The following is a 14,982-nucleotide window of genomic DNA, read 5'->3' as shown; positions in this document are numbered from 1 at the left end:
AGTACGACCTTTCTGGTCTCATTTGGGGCACTGAATGTTCATTTCAGTCCTTCATGAGGAATTTTTCAGGAGGAAGTATGACAAAATAAATCCTCATGTGCAGCAAGACATGAAGAAGCTGAAGTCATGTTCTTATTACTTTACATGTTCAATGTTTATAATTTTTCTCTTTGGAGGGAAACAACTAAAGCCTTGTGTGCCCACTATGTCCACTTTGCTCCCAGATGAAGGGCAGACTCCCTTAGTAGGGCAATGAAACCTGGTGTAAGAAACAAAATACTCCATGACACGAAACAGCAGTTACAAAAAATATGCTTATTCAAAAAGGAAAACTGTGTCATGATGATTATGAAATGAGCTAAGGAAAGTTATAATAAGCAGTAAAATATTCTGGAGGTCTTGTGATATTAAAGTTACTCGTTTGTTTATTCATTTAATAATAATTTATAAAAACTTATATTCTTCTGAAAAGTCTTCTAAAAACAAATCTAATATGTAATAAACAATATTTATAGAGGACTATAACAGATAATAGATATTTTACACATACTGTCTCAAAATATGGATTAAGTATTAATAATACCCAATTTTATGGAAGAAAAACATGAAATAAAAAAGGTTAAATAACTTGTATAAGTTCATAAGCTGAGATATGAATATACATTTGACTATTTTCTTTCTATGGCAACATCAGAACCACTTCAAAATATTTGGGTAATTGAAAGGTTATAAATATTTAGGGTAATGAAAAATGCAAAAATCAATACTCTATTAAAGTAGATATGAATCATTTTTAAGTTAGCCACCTAAATTTTAATTTGGGTCAAAAGCATATATATTAAAGTGCTTTTTCTGTGGACAGCAACGTTTCCCAATCTCATCTGCAGCCCTTGTCAACAGCTAACCTCTTGATAAATTTTACAGGGATAACAGAAAAACTATCATTGTTTAGGTCAGTGTGGAAATTTTCCTTCTGGCTGTTCTGTGTCAGGCTTTGGCAACAGAGTTAACTCTCAAGTCTAAGATGCCTGGAGTCTGCAAAATATCCAAGACTGGATTCTTATCTATGTGTTTGCCAAACAATAGCTAGGAATTAGCTACTCAGTTCCATTTTGACTTCTGTGGCAATGGACTTGACCACGATCATTTCATAAAAAACATTTGGTTATTAATTTACTTATACAATAACCTCTTATTAAGCACCTATTAATATAATCTACATGATAGGGAATTTTGTTCACTTTTTTTTATGATAGTCTGACACAATGAAAGAAAATAAAACCAATAGCAGTTTGCATGTTTACCTTGGGTAACTGTGGCATGTTTAGGACCATTTTTATGACTCAGTTTGCACAAGCACTCCACAGAAGACCCTTTTTCACTTTTTATCCCTAGTCCCATGCATATGCAGTACATATAATTTGTGTTAAAATAATAAGTTTTTTTTAAATAAATGAGCTCTGTATCTTTTCAAATCTTTAAAAGCATCCTTAAAAAACTCTAGCCTGTAGATGAGAGGGCCTAATTGTACTCCTGACAATATGCCAAACCCACCAGCTGACTTTGTAAATAAGCCATAGTAACTGACTTCTTCCCTACGAGTCTATGGAATTGAGCAAATGACTAGGATGTTAAGGGAGGTAACAAATGTTCCTTAGCACCAGTGGTTTTTGGCTCATCTCTGAAAATAGAATAAGCCCTGTAGACCCAGCCTATCCCCAGAAAGCTCATGATGAATAAGCAGTCTTTTGCAAGTGGTGCTGGGAAGTACTGATGAATGGCTCAGCCCCTCCAGATCTAGGAACTACAGGAAAGGTGCGAAACTCTGGGACCTTGCTGTCAGAATAGGCTCAAAAGTTACAGCAGGGCTAGCAGAGTCCAAAGACTAGTTGCGCCCATCTAGGGGGCAGCCTGGGAAATGAGACTGATTTGGGGCAGTGAAAGAAAGTACAATAATCACAATACACCCAGAATCCCTGGAGGCCAGTTAAAGAGTGAAGCAAGTGGGCCAGAAGGCAAGAGGCTTCCAGAGCACCCAGTTAGGGCCCCTTACAGAAGCAGGTGAAGAACGCTTAGAGGGAGGGAGTCTGACAGCAGTGCAGGAAAGTAAGGTCTTAGGCTGACTTTGAGGAAAGAATGCCCAATTCTAGACGCAGTAACTATGAAAAGCACAGGTCAGGGCAGGACACAGCAAGGTTAGACTAATGTTGAGTCTGATGAGTCTGATAGTCACAAAATTTCCCAGGAAAAGCTCTTAAAATCACCCTGCTGCTCACTCCTCATCCCAGACCTCAGATTCTGTGAAACTGATGACTGCCTTCTGCTCAGAGAAAATCTATTTATTTAATTCTATTTTAACTCTTTCCTTCAACTCCTAAGCTATTTATAGCCATTTTTCTCAAATGGTTTTAAAGACTCAATGAACAAAATTAAAAATTGTGACGCTATCATTTGAACTTCACCTTAGTGATCCAGTGATAGCACAGATCCCAATCCATCTGGCCCCCTCCTCTCCCTGAGTTCAATGCTTTCTCCTCTGCACAGTGTTGTGGTGATGCGCACACACTTTGTTTTCCTCACTTATTGTTTTCCTATGTTGCTCAGACTCATGAAATAATACCCTTATCAGAGCATATTTCCCAATAGCTTACTTACTAAATCTCTCTTACCAAAGCGAATATTTTATTTTTGGAGCTTCTGAGTCTTGTTTGTTGTTGCTAAAAGCAAAACACATCCAAACACAAATGTAATGCCCAATGGATTTATACATCTCTAAGCCTATATGCCAAAATGTGTCAAATATAATTTCTGAATGGTAGTCACTATTAATAACCAAAGACATTTCAAAATTCATTAAGTGCCATTATTAAAAGGAATATGAAATCTGTTAGGATACAGAAAACTAAAAAAAAAAAATCACATTAAAACAAAAGCAGAGATGTAAAAATTAATTCCGTCATCTCAGTTAACTCAACCTCTCGGTGGCCTAGATTCTGCATCTGCTAAATTTTTTTTTTAAGTTAGAACTGTTGCAACTAAATAATCCCAAAGATTTCTAGATTTAAATACACTAAAAGATTCCTCCAGAGCTCCACCCAGACTATACTCCAATTATTGGCAGTGATAAACGTCTAAAATATAAGCATGGCTTACGGGCAGAAAAATTTGTGTGATAATAATAATAACAATAACCATATGCTCATTTTTCTAAGGGCTATGTGTGAATTCATGAAATAATTTTCACACAAACTCAGTGATGTAGGAATCATTATTTTCATTCCCATTTTCCAGATGAGGATACTGGGGCACCGACATACCCAGTAGGTGGTAGAACCAGGATTTGAACCCAGTCTGACTCCAGAGCCATGCCCCTCTGAGGGTGTAGGTAGGTAATCTGGCAGGCTTGGGTGGCTAATGATGACAGAGCCTGAGAGACCTTGATGGTCTTTTCAGGTAAAGTGGATAATAATGTGTAACAATAACATTCTCCCTGGAATTGGTTGTTTAATTTATGGTGGTGAGGTGCCAATATTTACCCAGTTGCTCAGGCTAAAATCAAGGAATCATTTTTGATATTTGCCTTTCTCTCACTTCTTAACCATCAGCAGGTCCTTATTAGGTCTACATGCAAGATAAATCCAGGATCCTACCAATTCTTTCCGCTCCACTGCTCCCACTCAGCACACCGTCATGTTCATCTTCACCTAGAATACTGCGGTTGCCGACTTACTGTTTTCCCTGCTTTTACACTTACCCTTCCACAACCTAACTCCTTCTAACATAATAGAGCAGATCACATCACCCCTCCTCTTCTTAAGACCCTCCAGTGGCTTCCCATCACATTCGGAATATATCTAAACTCTTTACTCCTTACTAAGGCCTGATCCTAAATGACCTGCCTTAACTACCTCTCTCACTTTATCTTTACTCACCCTCCCTAAGTTACTCTACTAACTTTCTAGCTATTTTTCAAATGTGTGAATTCACCCCCACCTCAGGCCCTGTGGACTGGCATTTCTCTTTGCCTGGAATGCTCTTCCCAAAGACATTTACATGTTTGACAACTTCATATCATCCAGGTCCCTAACTAAAAGTCTCTTCCACAAAAAGCAATTGCTGACTACTCTCTCTAAAACAACACAACCCTTCGTTCACAGTCCCCACACCCTAATCATTTTTCTTCCTAGCTTTTGCCACTTCCAGAAACCACAGTTGTAATTTATTTGATAGTAATTTTCCTGAGGATAGAGATCCGGATCTGTTGTTAATTGCTTCATCTTCAGCACCTGAACAGTGCCTGCCACAATAGTAAACACTCAATAAATTTGAACCAAATGCATTAATTCCTCCAGGCTCTATCCTTTTATGTATGATGTCATGATATTCATAGGATCAGTGAGTAGGTTGTTGTGCTGACCCCATCAGATTCTGAATAGACTGGTAACTTCACCACTCATCTATCTGGGGGCAGGCTGCCTGGAATTGGCTGCCCAGAACTGCACCTTCCTTTCCAAATGAGGTAAATGCCCCACCTGGCCTCCTGCCTGGCTTCTCTCTTCCCAGAGATGCTGTGAGAAGCATTTCACTGTTTTCTTTCTCCTTGGAAACAGACACACTTCCCCATGCCTCATTATCCACCCCTTTTTGTTGTTGTTCCTGAAATATATTTTGCTAGCTGAATCAAACTTCCTGAGGACTTCAAACTTCTGTTGTGATATTCTGTATTTTTTTCTACCAAAATATAACTGCTATGTATTTGCTAGATGAGAGTTAACTCATTAGCATTAAACACTAAGATAATTACTGCAGTACAATTCATACCATGTGGAGATGTAGAAACGAAAGCTGCCCCCTGCTTCCTTTGCTCATCACAATCTTCAGAAACTTCCCAGGCTGCCCTGAAAATTCTGGGTTTTTTTTTTTTTTAAGTGACAAAGGCCACCTACAGAACAGCCTTTTATCCTCCAGATTTTACCCATTCATCATCACAAATGAGAAGTTGCTGGCCCTGACCGAAGTTTGTTAGCTCAGATAGAAACTTTGGAATAATTACTTTGGAATAATATTTATTTTTAATACCAGTGAGAAATTAGGTATGCATATTCATAATATATGGAAAAGGAAGCCACTGCTTCCAGTAACCTGACTTTTTCTTAATGGAAAATCAAATAGATGAAGCACAGCCAACACACAGAAGGTGAAAAGAAAGCCCTTACAGCAATAGTTCAGGAAAAGCCCTAGATGGAAGATTCTATTTACATGGTCTAAAAGCATCAATTTCTTACTTAAACATGTATGGAAATAATGACCAGTGATTTAACAAAACAATATAGTGGAAATAACCCATTTTCTTTTCATTAAATATCCTACCGAGATGTTTATGATTTGACATCCATATGTATAGGCACTAATAAACCCCAAAATGTCTAGTTTTGAACTGATTTCCAAGTTCAACCATGAGCTACCTGTCAATTTATAAAAGCAGTATTAAGAGCAATCGTCTTTTTTATTTGCTAATGAGGTCTGTGCATTTAATTTTCTAGAAACAGAGTAGAAGTTGTGTTCTCTGCTATCTACCTGCAGAGATTAGATCTATTCATTTTAAACTCTATTTGAGGATAGATTAAAATTTCTCTGACTCTGATATTAAAATAAGTAAAGTAAAATATAATTGCAATAAGCCAAAGAATTAAACCGAGATACTTAGCAATTCATTCAAAAGACATGAGAGTTTCTCTGATGTTAGCTTCAAAGATTATAAATAGTAAATGAAAAACTGTGAACATACTGAAATAATTGTGAGGGGAAACAAATCACTCTTGAGACTGATTTAGGTCATTTTATCACTTCTCATGTCTCTCCCAGGAGGTAAAATAGGGACTGAACTGTTTGTGTTGTATCAATGACATTCAAAACATTTTATAACCAATGTGGTAACAGCACTGAACTAGTAGATGAAACTCTAGGCTAAGGAAGTAGGTTTTTTGTGGCAGGAATAAATTATTTAGTTGCTGATTGTGGGGTGATCTGAGGGAGGGTCTAGTCATTGACTGCCACCACACTACAAAAAATATTTTTCCTTGAGGCCATGGCTGTATGGAGGTTGTATTAAGTCAATCACATTAAGTGCCATGTGAGTTGTATTTAACTCACACTAGGTCTTGAGTTGAAGGCCTCGTGGAGCATGTATAATTCACATGGCTCTTGATCTAATTAAAGAGTTTGGTTCTCTAGTGTGGCAATCAGTGTGTAAGAGACCTGTGAGCTGTATATGATTCATGAGGCCCTGGGCTGAAAACTAGCATAGAGAAGCCAGGGTAGGGTAGGAAGTGGAGCTACCAAAAAAGCTTCGAGTAGAAACTCTTTAACAGCCAGATTTCAGTATTTCTTTCTTTCTTTTTTTTTTTTGCAGTTTTTGGCCAGGGCTGGATTTGAACCCACCACCTCCGACATATGGGGCCGGCGCCCTACTCCTTTGAGCCACAGGTGCCACCCAGCATTTCAATATTTCTAATCCCTAGAAGAGCCTTATGATGCAGGCCAACTGAACATTACCCTTAGCACTGCCCTTTGAGTAACTAAGGAAGGAGGAAAGGAAAAGAGGAGCTGTGAACATACCATTCCCTATAGGATATTTCATGCTTCCATGTCTCTGCCCTTAGTGAGACCCTACTCATCTTTCAGATCTCAGCTTAAATGTCACATATGAAGTCCAATTCCCACCTCCAGAACAAGCCCCCCACTCTCCTTGTTCTCATTCCCACTATCACTTTCTTAGACTATAAGTCTTTGTGTTCAGGGACCTTGTCTTTTTCTTCATCACTTTCTTCCTAACAACTAGAAAATTATTTGAGGCATAATAAATATTTATGATACACAAATGAGTGGAGAGCTTAGACTTTTTAAATTTGCATGCCATATAGGGCAAAATGAAGTATTAGTTAATCTGCCTTCATTATTATTCCTCTCACAATAAGGGAGGAAATCTTGCAAGTAAAAAAAAAAAAAAGATAATAAAAGTATCTAGTATTTATTGAGTTCTTACTATGGGATAGTCACTGTATTAAATGGTTCAAAAACATCTGTAAGACACCAAAGCCTGAGCTCTTAATCTCCACCTATTCTACTTCTCATGTTTAATTCATTTTATGTAACACCCCCTTTCTTTGGAGTGGATAAGCTGGCAGATATTTTGCACTTCTGTATGGGATTGGATTAAGTATGCATAAGAACCAAAGTAATGCATTGATGCATTATAAGAAGAGAGATAACTTAAGAAGAGCTGCTGCAGACATTTTCTGGTTTTCTATTCGATAAGCAGATGGTGTACTTCTGAGAAATATCAGGATATATGAAAGAAAACGTTTCGGCAACTCATATGTAAGTGGGTGCCAATTTCTGGCATCGGCAGATGCCTATTGCTTCCTGACATCTGCCATATTCCACTATAAGTACCCCAAAAAAGCATATAGCTGACAAAGTTACATATCTGGGAGCTTTGCATATCAGTAAGTTATACTGGCTGGTCCTATATGGCATCATTTAACCCTGAACTCAAAAACTGAAATTGATCTCTCAGATACCAAGTTACAGAAGTAGACTCTGAAATCAAAAAAGTCTGAGTTCACAATCTTGAACCTACCATTTGCATGCTGTGTAGTCCTGAACAACATTTTTAACCTCATAGAGCTTAAGTTTCTTTATCAGTAAAACAACATATTAATGCCTAAACTGCTGGTTGCCATAAGATCTAGATAAAGTGCCTGGCAAACAGTGGACACTTAATAAGTGCCAGCTAAATATCCAAACCACAATAAAGTTGATATCATTTAAATGTACCTTGATTGATGAAATACAACAAAATAAATTTGAGACCTAGAGATTTGGAGAAGAGGCCTGGACCTATAAGTGGATTAGGCCTGAAGCTAAAGGAAGAACAGACAGTCGGCATCTATTTTTGGGCTGATATATCCATGGAGCTAACGGCAATCTCAGTTTGGACTAATCACTTAGAAAAGGACTCACAGGATGTGAACAGAAGAAAGAGAAGTGGGACTGCTGACAGAAAAGCTAAAAATGAAATTCCAAGGATGTGTTATGAGGCCAGTCTGATGATTGCCTCTTTTGTGATGTAAGACTTCAAGTCCCAAGCTGTGCTATAAGTAAGTCTTGGAGGAGAAAATGAATGCATTGAGACAGTAAAACAGCAGGCATAATCTAAGAGGTCTCTAGTCAGAAAGCATTGGGGGATTGGGTGTAGTGGCTCACACCTGCAATCCTACCACTCTGGGAGGCCGAGGCAGGTAGATTGCCTGAGTTCACAGGTTTGAGACCAAACTGAGCAAGAGCAAGATCCCATCTCTAAAAAAATAGCCAGGCATTGTACCAGGTGCCTGTAGTCCCAGCTACTTGGGAGGCTGAAGCAAGAGAATTGCTTAAGCCCAAGAGTTTTAGATTGCTGTGAGCTGTGACGCCATAGCACTCTACCGAGGGTGACCAGTGAGACTCTGTCTCAAAAAATAAATAAATAAATAAAATAACTAAAAAATAACACAGCATTGGAGATCCCCTTAAAGGTCAACTCGCAGAGAAAGTATAGGAGCTCAAGTAGATTTTCTATACCTCCCTTCCACCCAGGTTTCTGTGGCCAAATCAGAGGTCTGAGAGCATCTAAAGAGTAAAGCAGATCCCTAAGTCTGCTTAGGAGAAAAAGACCTGAGCTCAGGCCTCCTCAAGTCTCGAGTAAAGTCTTTTTCATCTTGTCTCCTAACTGTTCAGGGAAAAGCTCTAAAGAAAATCATATTGCTGGGATAATGCCTCTGCCAAAATCTCTGCTTGGTTCGGAACCATACTTTTTGCTGCAACTGACTGATTAATTGTACAGTCCTGTGGTCAAGGTTTCCCCTTCATGATTTAGCTCAATTACTTTCATTCAACATCAGTTGATTATTGTTGGCCTCACTGTTTGCATCAGTGAGTCAGTAGGCACTTATAAACAAGAGTTTTGGTCATTACTCTGGAGATCTTATTTCTAAGATCTGTTAAGAAAATGTGGCTCAGCACCTGTAGCTCAGAGGCTGGGGCATCAGCCACATACAACGGACCTGGCAGGTTTGAACCCAGCCCAGGCCTGCCAAACAACAATGACAACTACAACCAAAAAATAGCTGGGTGTTGTGTCAGGCAACTGTAGTCCCAGCTACTTGGGAGGCTGAGGCAAGAGAATCGCTTAAGCCCAAGAGTTGCATGTTGCTGTGAGCTGTGATGTGACAGCATTCTACCAACCTCAACATAGTGACACTCTGTCTCAAAAAAAAAAAAAAAAAAAAAAGTGATAGTTAATTTTATGTGTCAACTTGGTAGCCAGATATTTGGTCAAATACCACTCTAGATGTTGCTGTGAAGGTATTGTTTGATGAAATTAACATTTAAATTAACATCTAAATGAGTAAAGCATATTATCCTTAGATTTCTAGTCTAAGCTGATAGTTTTTAAGCTATAATCTTTAGCCACCCGGAAACTCCAGTGTTCCCTTTGGGGTATGATTCAAAATTGTGAGTTCCTTGATTATAAACAACTGGGAAAATGACATGAAATATTTATTGTTATGTATCTGTGAACTATTTACTAGTAATCTACTAAATGATTTATTAAGCATTACTTAAATTTGGTTACGTAAAAGTAAAATTGATTTAATAGTAGGATTCCCCCCACCTCTGAGCTATTTAGCTTTTGCTATACAAAGATTACATGTTGCATCCTTCAAATTACCTCATGGACATTATACATAAATCATTATAGCCACAACACACCATACTTTTATTCTGCACCACTTATCATAATTGTAATTAATCAATTTACATTAAGTCTGCTCCTCCTAGTAGCCTTTAAGCTCCACAAGATAAGTGACCATGTCTGTTTCTTCCCCACTATGAACCCCTCTCATAGGATGCCTTGTACACTGTGAGCTTTCAGAGAGTGGGTGTGTGTGAACTGAATGAATGAATTAATGAATTGCTTCTGGCATTCATTGCTGCAATTCTTGCTTTTTAATTATATAGAAGTTGTCATTTAGGTTCAACATTACCAATCCAGTTTTATGATGGTTGTTTCAGGATCCTTTGTTTATAATAATGCATGTTTTTACCAGCAGTATTGTGGAGCTATTATTCTGTCCTGGTCTTTAAGACAAACCATTCACACTTCCATTGCTAAAACAGATATATAAAATTCACTCCTAAAATGGGGGTAGTGGGTAGGGAGAGGTTAATGGGAACATTTTATTGTTAAGTTGGAGGTGACACTATTCTACAGGAAAATGACCAGAAGATTTAACAGCCATTGTATTTGCAAGAAATGTCCTTTGTTGATGACAGAGGAACAGCTCGTTTAGTTGATGCCCTCATGGTTCAGGAGTCACAGATGTTTCATTTTTTGAAACTCTTGCTTCTTCTTTACAGCAAGGGCAGACTTTTGGAACATTTCAAAATGTTCAGCTCCACTTGAGGTGATGCAACTGTACTAGCTGTTTCTAAGGGGAAATGTGAGAAGAAAGGCGTCCCAAAGAGAATGACTCGACATCATTAGGTCTCTGTGTGTTGTGTTTTCACAAACTAACATGTACAAAATGGAGCTCCAGGAGTGACAGTGCAGAATTCTGCGTGTTAAAATCCAGGCCGACCATGAGATGGGAAAAGCTTCCCTGGAAAATGGCAGGAACGCTGATCTGTACTCAACAGCTTCAGATACATATTTGGTCTAATTAACCTCAGTATTTCTAGCACTTCATCAAGAATGATCCAATTCTAGCAACACTTACTTCAAATTGTTTCACTAAGGGCAGCATTAGGGTAATTTAGGTAAAAACAAAATTTAAACAAAACAAGAAAAGGGAATGTTAATTACTTTAGGGAAATATTTAAACTCCCTCTTCCCTAGATGTTCGATGGTTATCTGTTCTAATTGCTCTTTAGTGACTATTTATTGTGCAATTAAGCAAGCTGTTCTTTAGAATTGCTGATTCGGAGATTAGAAGAAAACAGCAAAACTACCAAGGAGTTTACTAGATGTGGAGAATCCAGAAACCTGAGGGTTTTTAACTCTTTTGGCAATCTCTGCACAAAGATATCGATGAATCTAATGCCCTAGTTCTGCCGAACCTCAACCCGGTACTCTAAAACGTACTCAGAATTTAACCAGCAAGTTTTACACAGATTGGCCCAATTTGTAAAGTTGAAGGAGGTGGCTAAATTGTTCCTGACACTGTAACAACTCCTTGAGAAAAGATAATGCTGTCAAACTGTGATGTCTAGTTGTCTGAGAGAAAAAGGAAAGAGGCTTTGTTGTGTTTTAAGTATGGAAGTGTCTGTAAAGAGCTGCTTGAATTAAAGCTATCAACTTCTATTTTTTCCTTTTCCTTTTTTTTTTTTGAGAAAAAACGTTCTCATATTGCAGCCTTCCCTCCCCACCCACCCCCCCAAAAAAGAACTGCCCAGGATTTGCCTTCTGTCTTTGGCCTAATGTGTGAGTTAATGTGTTTCTGAAAGCCTCTCTCTCCTCTCCTATGCAGATCTCCCTGGTCTTCCAGTTCTAGATCAAGCTCACACTTCCGCCTGAGTTAGATTCCAAGAGCACCGTCCCCTATCAGTTTCCCTTCTCTCTGCAGGATCATTGTCTCTGTCACTTATTTTGTCTCTCACTCTCGGTTGCTTGCTTTCATTGAACAGTTTTACTTCTCCATAATTGGAGTATAAACTCCAGGAAAACTAGGACCTTACTTCATTCCTTTCAAACTGAGGAGACAGGTGATATTAGGAGCTGTTCACAGGGTTCTGTGAGTGGGCTAACAACATGACTGAAGGAGCCAGGAAAACCTCCCCAGGGAGATACCCCAAAGCCACTCTCCCTAGATAAGCTTTTGCTCAACCCCATGGTCCAGAGAGAGCTCTGGCTCGCTGCCTTACTTCTGCCTATTCTTACTTCTCTTTGTGAAAACACATTCACTTGATAATCTTTTTGATTTTGAATCATTGATAAAAACCTTCCTTTCTTTCAGGGGAAGAAAGAATTGAGCTAAAAATGAGTCTGTCACAGGTTCAGTGGAACCTTTGATCATGTTTATTTTTCTCTGCTGCCTCGGTATTAAGCAAGCTGTCGTTCCACTACCCAGGGATTGGTTCCAGGTCACTGGCTGGCAAACCTGTACTCCAGTTCTGGAATGGTATTTTACATGCAGACTTCACCGTCTGTTGAGCAAGTAAACTATTAGTGTCAGAACAGATAAATAAGTAATAACGCAGCAGACCCGCCACCCAGAGATTTTTGTGGTCTGCAAGCACGTGGCAGCATTATACCTATCTTATGAGTAAGTAGCTGAAAATGGACAGACATTTTATGTATCTAAAACGCATAGAAATAAACTTCCAGGGTTTTTTCTAAATCAGAAGAGGGGCTTTCTCATTTGAACAGGTATTTGTATACCCACGATCATGGCAGCATAATTTACAATGTCAAATAGTCCATCAAGGACAGATGGTCTATACATGCAATGGGGTACTACTCAGCCTCAAAAAGGAAGGAAATTCTAACACATGCTACAACACAGATGAGCTTTGGAGGCATTTGACTAAGTGAAATAAGTCAGTAAAAAAAGGAAAAGCATCGTATGATTTCATTTATATGAGGCCCCTGAAATGGTTAAATTCAGAGACAGAAAGTATTTTAGGCTGTGGTACCAGGAGCTGGGGGAAAGAGAAATGAGGAATTAGTATTTAACAGGAATAGGGTTTCAGTTGGGGGATGAAAAAGTTCTGAAGATGATAGTTGTATAACAATGTGAAATACTTAATGCCACAGAACTCTATACTTAGAAGTGGTTAAAATGATAAATTTTACATTTTATCATAATAAAAAGGGGCTTTCATTATCAATCGCAGCAATACTTTTCCTCAAAAGAAATGAGAATAAGAAAGAACAAATAAACATGGGTGCTGGCTATCTCTTCACCTGACTAACCCTACCCTTGCTGTTCCACTGATTGTCTATACAAATAAAACTGTTTTCTACCTATAGCATTTAAATTAATAAATAAGCTATCCAGAGGAAACAAATTTTAACTCCATTTTAACACCTTAAACTTTTCTTTAAATCACCATCACCTTCACACATCAAGTAAGTTTTTACTAACTCTGTCCCTAAATATTTCCCACACCTTTTGACATCTGAAATTCCATGCATAGAGACATAAAATTTGTATTATACAATGAAAATTGAGAATAACTTAGAAAGGAGAAGGAAATTTCTAAAATTCCTTAGTCAATGTTGTTCACAGTATGTACCACGTCATAATCACTACAGAACCTATTAAAAATCTTATCCCAGACCTACTAAAATCAACATCCTTGGGACTAGGGACTTGTAACCTGAATTTTAGATTAGCTCCCCTGAGTTATATTTATGCATACTAAGGTTTCAGAACAATAAACTAAAACATAAGTGAATGACACCAGCATAAGGAAGATATCTTCTTAGAAAAGCAAGAAAAGATAAAAAAAAAAATGAGAATAATGGAAGTCCGATTGGGGGCAGAAACATGAAATTAGGTATAGTAAAATAAAAATTATAACACATCTTAGCCCAAGCCAAGTCTAGTCACAGATTTAAACAACACAACGCAAAAGCCAAAGCTGTCGTTGGGAGACGTGAAGGGGACAATTGGTATGAGGTGTTCAGAGAACTGACGGCACTGCCCAGGGTGTCACATGTTTGCAGCAGGAACAGAACAGGCACACAGCCTGCCTGGACTTAAACACAGCTTTGTATCATATAGTGCTTCTATGCAACTTGATATTAAGTAATTTCTAGGGCCACCCAGAGACCTCTGTGCTTTGCACCCTTGCAGTTTTCTGCCTCATCTCTTTGAGAATTAATTGTAAACCATCTTCCTGTGGCCAAAAACGATTATATGGAAGCTGTCAAAACAATTAAAAGAAGACATAAAGTGTTTTTTATCCTTTGAGAAACTACTTTTTTATTTGGAAAAAAGAGAGAGGAGGGGAGGAAGGAGAGTTTAAAATTCAAAGCAATGAAATAGTAGCTAAAAATATAAGGCCCAATATGTATCCTATAATAAGAATTCAAGAGCATTATGATTGGAATATACTTCACAGTCAATGTGGTTGGAATGATAAGGTTCAATTTCTCTTCACTACAACTCTTCTAATGTCCATACTGTGCTCTTTGACTGTGATTATACACATGTAAGAACAACCCCCTTTTTTAGTCACTAGTTTCCTTCATGAAATAAAGTGATATCTGCCAGCAATTTTTAAAATGGAGCATAAATAAATCACTGTGGAATAAATACCTAAGAAACTACCATTATCACTACCCATCCCATATTGCAGTATTTCATAGCCATGACATCCTCCCAAGTATTCTGGGAAGAAGAATTTGCAATGAGCTATGAGGATGCCACTGCACTCTAGTCTGGGCAACAGAGCAAGATCCTGTCAATAAATTAATAAACTCAGATGTTTCAAGCTGAGACATAAGGAGAATTGTGGTAACATCAGCAGAAATAGAAAAGAGAACTTGTTTTGAGAACAAAAAACATATCGTTTTAAACACAAAATTGTGAGGATGATGTCCTGTCACAAAATGACAGGATATTCACACAGAAACTAGCCAATAGAAATATAGAATCAAGATGGCCAACTAGACACACATAGGATGGACCATAGAGAGGAACCTGAACTATAGGTTCTCACATTTTGAACAGACCATCTAGGAGAGAATGCTAGGGTTCACCACGGAGGTGATGGGAAGCACCAAAAGTGAGTAAGGAGGTAGTTAGGTCACCTTGCCCAGCTAGGACCCAGCTAACAGCTAACAGTGAGGAGAAGCTCCTGGATGGGAGGAAAGAGCAGGATAGAAGCACCCCTCCCACCCACCCACCCAGGGCTCCACTTTCTCAGATGAGC

The sequence above is a fragment of the Nycticebus coucang genome, chromosome 16 (genome assembly GCF_027406575.1).
Source record: "Nycticebus coucang isolate mNycCou1 chromosome 16, mNycCou1.pri, whole genome shotgun sequence".
NCBI classification, from domain to species: Eukaryota; Metazoa; Chordata; class Mammalia; order Primates; family Lorisidae; genus Nycticebus; species Nycticebus coucang.
This window is presented reverse-complemented; position numbering follows the sequence as displayed.